We start from the raw sequence: 6331 nt of genomic DNA on the forward strand, positions 1-6331 counted from the left end.
ATGTAAGAGTTGTTTCTATAGTTACTTTGTCGTTCCTGTGACCGGCCATCGTTGGATGATGATCGATAATTGGTTGAAGAGTTTGATGGGTACGGTGAGCGATGTCGGTATTCAGACCTAGAATTGTTTTGTTAATTTGATTGATTCTGGTTATAATTATTTCTGTGTCGGTCCCTAGAGTTTTGATTGTCATAATTGTTTGATCTGTAATTTTGTTGGCCTGGTGAATGGCTTCGACTACGTTTATAATTATCTGTGAACTTTTCTCGTTGCTGAGGTGGGTTTCGATTTTCGCTTTTAAAGTCCTTGTACTTAAAACAGAATGGTATTGTGTGACCTGAACGTTTGCAAAATTTGCAGAATCTAGTTTGGTTTTGTTTGAATCTAGGATTGTCGTTATTGTATGTGGCGTTTATTTTTTGATCTTTCATGAGATTTGCAATTTCTATGAGTTGGTTTTTTAACCCTTCTATTTCTATTTTATTGTAAATACTACTTGAAGCGGTACCCGTGAATTCGCTGCTAACGGAAAAGCTTGAGTCCTTAGTTGCTACATGGTCCTTTAATTGTTGCCATGTTGTAGTTGGATCTTCTATTAACAACTGATGTGCCTTTTGTTTGAGTGCGGGAGGTGTTAGTCCTCTTACAAAGTACTCCATACATTTAGCGGTGCGCTGATCGTTGTTAAAATCAGGATCTGGCCACCCTTTTTCAACTGTTTGTGTTACCCGGTGAATATAACTTTTTATCAACTCTTCTGGTTGTCTTTTAATACTCTCGACTTCGATTCTTTTTCTATACTTATCTTTTGCATCAGTGAAACGGGCAATAAACTGATTTCTAACTTCGTTTCATGCTAAACCTGGTGCTAAGGTTTCAAACCATTGGGCTGCTGGCCCACGCAAAACCGAACCGAATAACGCTTTTTGTCTAGCGTCGTATGCTGCTTGCAAATCAGCATCCGCAGGATCTCTGGTTCCTAGCGAGAATTGGATTTTTCTTTGTATTAAACTGAAAAATTCCTGGGCATCTTCAGATGGATCTAAGCCTGTAAATTTCTCTAACGCTATGTCAGGGTACGCAACAACGTTCGCTGCCATGTTTTATTTTAGTATATGAAAAGAATATTTTATACGAAAGTACTATTAATTTGGGTAATTAGTGTAGAAAATATTTTTGTTATAAGAATTAAGTAATAAAACACTAAGACTAAAGTAGAAAATTGAACTGTTTGTTTTGTGTTATGAATTTTATTTGTTTAGGCCCGTTTAATGATTGTATTTTAAATTCAAAGTTTTTGCCGTTATCAGTGCTAAAAATTTCGACCCAAGAGTAGATATCGGTTTGCTCAACGGTAAAATTTAATAACCAAGGATAAGTGCTTCCAGAGTGTTTAAATTCAAAAGAGTATTGGTGAAATCTATTTATTTTTGAAAATCTAATTTGTGTGACAAATTCTGTTTTTATAAGTAACTTAACTCTATCTGGTAAACTCGGATCGTCAGGAGAAACGTTGATGTATTTGGGTTTAATGATTTTTAAGATTTGTAAACCAAACGGGGAAGTTATATTTTGGTGGCTCATCCACACACTAGGTGATAGCGTTTATGCTAATTCTATCACACTGTTTTGATTTCTTAGAGCAACCAAAAGTTCATTAAAGTTTGGGTTAGTCCACTTATAAGTAATGTAGATTTCGGTCTGTGTTTCGTTAGGACAATGATGGTAAATGCATAAAAAGTTTCTGTTCTGATCAGTTAAATAATATGAAACTTTGCCTATTTTGTTCTGTACTTTAATACTTATGTTTAAATTCTGAACATTTACTTTAATATATGACATAAATAACATAGAACAATTGTCTTTTTTCTGTTTTATTATTGTATTTTTGTATGAAATTACACAGAAGACAGTATAAAAACGTTTAATACGGGTCGTTTAGTACATCAGTAGTTGTATTTTAGTAGCTATTATTATGTAGAAATGTGTATGTATAATGTTTCTAAAGTGGTTGAGTCTGTTAATGACCGTATTTTAGCATGAAACAACAATTTTTCTATGATAAATTTGTGTACAAATTGGGTTAAAAAGGCTAATTTACGCTTTTAATTAATTTTTGGCTAAATTTTCTGCAGGAATCTCGATCACACTGTTTTTAGTTTTTAACAAATTAGTAAATTCTGAAAATTAGGGTTTTTAGATGCGTAAGTTATACAAAAATCAGCGGGAGAATTATGTTCAAACAAGTAAAAAATAGCTAAGAAAGTAATTCCGTCAGTAATAAACCGTGTTATTTTACCCCTTCTAGTGTTTTCTATTGCTGTTAGATTCAAATGTTCTACAATAACTATTCCAGTTTGGTCCATGCACTGTTTAAAACCTTTATTGGTGAAAATGCTTGTGTGAAACCGGCTAAACTGGGGAAATTCTCATCAATTTTTGTTATTTCCAGGCTACAAATCTATGTTGGGGGGATAATATAATGTAACAATGATGCTAATTTGGCTAATTTTTTTTGTAAAATTGATTAAAACTGGATAAAAATGATGTTGTTACAGCTTAAATCTGATAAGTTTCCCTTAAATTATGATAAAAATGACGTTAATTTTGTTAAATTCTGGTTAATATTTGAGAATTTAGGTCAAAATGATGTTTATTTGGATAAAATTTGATTAATATTACCCCACCCGGGTTAAAAAATTGATAAAACAGAGTGAATGTTCAACTAAGGAGGACTTATATTTAAACAAAATTGGGTTAGTTAATGTGAAAATGCAACAATGTGTGCTTAATTGTGTAGAAAATTAGATATAAATTACATTAAACACGTATTGGGGGGATGAATTTTGGTTAAATTTACGTTAAATTGTTTGAAAATGCTATATTTTGGGCAAAAATTTAGTAAAAATTAGACATATGTTACTCTAAATATGATTTGGGGGGATGATTTGCGGTTAAAAATTGGCTATTTAGTGTGAAAATGCTAAAATTCTACTGGGAAGTTGGTGAAAATTGGCTAAAGTTTAGTTTAATTAGGTGTTGGGGGGACGAAATTTGGATAATTTTTGGTTATTTGGGGTGTAAATACTAATATTTTACCATTAATTTGGTTAAAGTTGGGTCAGAAATAGACTAAACAAGTTTTGAGGGGATAAATTCTGTATAAATTTCGATTATTTAGAGTGAAAATACTAAAATTTAACCATAAATTTGGTCAAAATTGGGTTAGAATTAGACTAAACAGTTTATGGGGGGATGAATTTTGTATAACTTTCAATTATTTAGAGTGAAAATACTAAAATTCAACCATAAATTTGGTGAAAACTGGGTTAAAATCAAATTAATTGTGTTTTGGGGGGATAAAATCTGGTTGAATTTCGGTTATTTAAAGTGTAAATACTAAAATTTAACCATAGATTTGATGAAAATTGGGTAAAAATTAGGCTAAATAGGTTTTGGGGGGATGATTTTTGGTTAAATTTTGACTATAAAATGTGAAATTACTTCAATTGTTACATAAATAAACTAAAAAATGGACATAGATTACCCCCACCCGGGTCAGAACAATTTTACAAGAGCAAAGATTCAGTTGCCTGTTACTATTTTAATGTAAATTTACTGTATTTCGGCCGTAAATTTGATATAAATTACTCTTTTTGTTTGTCTATTAGTGTGCTTTCACTTCTGTGGTAGTGGTTATTTTACTATTTTAATCCGATCGGATAGAAAAACAAAAATTCAGGCGTGATTTTTTCCTCTGGTAGCACCAGTTATCAAATTTGGCTGGGCTGCTACAGATCACACAATACGGGATCTCTTTATGTATGCCAGTCAAACTTGACAAAAGATATAACAAATCGAAGGCAAAGATATATGCCTAAGACCTGTCTGTGCTATAAGTCTCAATTTAAAATTGTTGGGGGGCTGAAAAGTTCAATTAATTAAATAGATAGTTTAAATAAACAAGCTTACACTGAGTAGTATTTAACCGGGTTGAGCTGCTACTTGATTGTGTTGTTGTTAAGTGAGTGCGTCGTTGAAACTTCTCCCAATCGGTTTCTCGCAAGAAAGTTCTGTTTGAAAATTGGCTAAGTTAGAAGTCTTTTCCATAATTTCTTCTCTGTTTGAATTTTTAAATTTATGTTGTAGAAAAAATGAAGCAGTTGTCTGCTGCTGGTCTTCAGCTCTCTTATTTGTCTCTCTAATTTTATTCCGTCCCACTTCACTGAGAGAAACAAATAATTCCCCTCAGCTCCGTTTGGGCCGATAGGAAGCGAATCATAAACTCACGTTCATAGTGAGGTTATTCTTAATTTTCCTATTGGCCGAGAAGGCAAGAGAATTAACTCTTTTTTATCTCACGGAAAAATTATTGAAACTCCAAAAAATAAAAAAAAATCCAAAAAACTGAGAGCATCAATTATTGATTTCGTAGGCGCCTGTTTTCTGCTTTTCCCCTCTTCTAAAACCGCAACAATTATGGTTTTCTTGGGGGCTTTTTATGAGACTCTATTGTCTTTTCCCCTGAAGCAATCTGCTTCATCTTTATTGAACTTGGGGGGAAAGATCTGCATTTACCTGTCAAAAGCAGAAGTAATTTAAATCAAAAGAAACTGTGGTTTTACAGGCCGCCTACGTTCAACAATGTACATTTTCTATCCTGGATATAAGCGAGGAGATCCAGGCCTAAAGTTGTGTTATTTAAATAAGTCGAACTGAATTGTTTAAATACTTGTGTACTGGTAGTCTTAACAAGCGTTAGTTTATTTAGCACTTTTCTGGACACGTTCCAATTTTTTAATTTACAGTATGCTTGTTTGTCAAACATATAATTAATACATTAATATAAAAAATTTTCGAGCTTTTTTGGTAAGCTTGTGTAGTGAAGAAAGGTTTGGAGGGAGGGGTGTGGCGAGAGCAGTCAAGTTTGGTTCTACAACAGCAGATTATGTAAAGAACTATTAGGGGCTGTTTCTGCTGCTTTGCTCTTATTTTACCGAGAGTTGAGGAAAACAGAAAAAAAAGTCATGCTTGCTTGTTCTGATTTAATTTGAAAAATCCACTCGAAATTCGTAAGTCACTAAAATGTACAGTATTATCACAACGGAGGAACGAAATCAATTTCTCTGTTCTCTGATCTCGAAAAAAGCGTTTTTGCGACAAATCTTGCGCGGCCAATTTGTTTTAGCGTCTAGTTTTTATTTTGAACTTCCATATATGAATTTGATTTATTCAGCTGATATGCTCTGTTCGGACCTCAAATGAGTCTGAAACATAAAGCTTGTCTATGAGTTTGATCATATTTAATAAACTGTACAAACCAGCATTGTTCAAACTGAGCAAAATATGATAATTAGCCATGTTCAGATGAAGATCATCAGGCAAGTTCCAGTTTTCAGAATAATCGCAGAGGTTAATTAGTTTTTCTCACTTTTATCTGCATGTTTGGTCTTAGAAAACAACTGTTTTTTTATTGTTACATGGTTCGGTGCTGTTTTCAACTGATAACTGATGATACTTTTGCCTATAAAATGACGCAAAATTGCAGGTTTTCGGTGATTTGCAATTTTTGGCATGCTGTCTAATTTTACTAAATAAACTAGTCAATTTGAAAACAAACGTAAATGTTGCCTTCCATTATATCCCCATTTTTGGCCATTTACCAATCTGCAATAAACAATTTTTCAGAAATGTAATGTAATTTTTGTTTGATAAATGGTTTGGTAGTTATATTTTCTGATAATATGTTTTGGTAGCACTACTTCTTTAAAATGAAACCAATCCATTTTTTATCTCCGCCATAAATTTTTCCGCAGCCGTTATTAACAATCTAAGACTTCATTAGTTATCAACTGCATTGCTAACTGATTAAGAACCGAAAATGAAATACTATAGAAGTTGCTCTTATATATATCCTCAATCATCTGAATGAAATCAACGATTTTCTTTATTGAAAAGTTAAGATAGGAAATTTTTTGTATTATTTGTATTCTTTTTAGTGTTAGAGAAGATCTTGAAAACTAATCTGCTCTTTTACAATACAGTGCAGACGAACGCGAGAAATAGAGGGCTCTCTGATTTTAAGGGTTAAAAACAAAATGCAATTGTTCACATTTTTTTTTGAAAAACAATCTAAAATTGTTTTTGAAATCTCAGTATTTCTAAGTCGCTCTTCAATCTGATCTTCTCTAGCCTTTGAGTGTTTGTGACAATTGAAAAGCGAAATAGTTTTTTGATCATCAAACTCTACAGTAAAAACAGAGAGTTTTTTTGAAATATGAATAGAGAGAATTTTATTTATTTTTCAGTTCACATGTCAATAATTAAAATT

Source organism: Convolutriloba macropyga, chromosome 9 (genome assembly GCF_964194025.1).
Source record: "Convolutriloba macropyga chromosome 9, txConMacr16.3, whole genome shotgun sequence".
Lineage (NCBI taxonomy): Eukaryota > Metazoa > Xenacoelomorpha > Acoela > Convolutidae > Convolutriloba > Convolutriloba macropyga.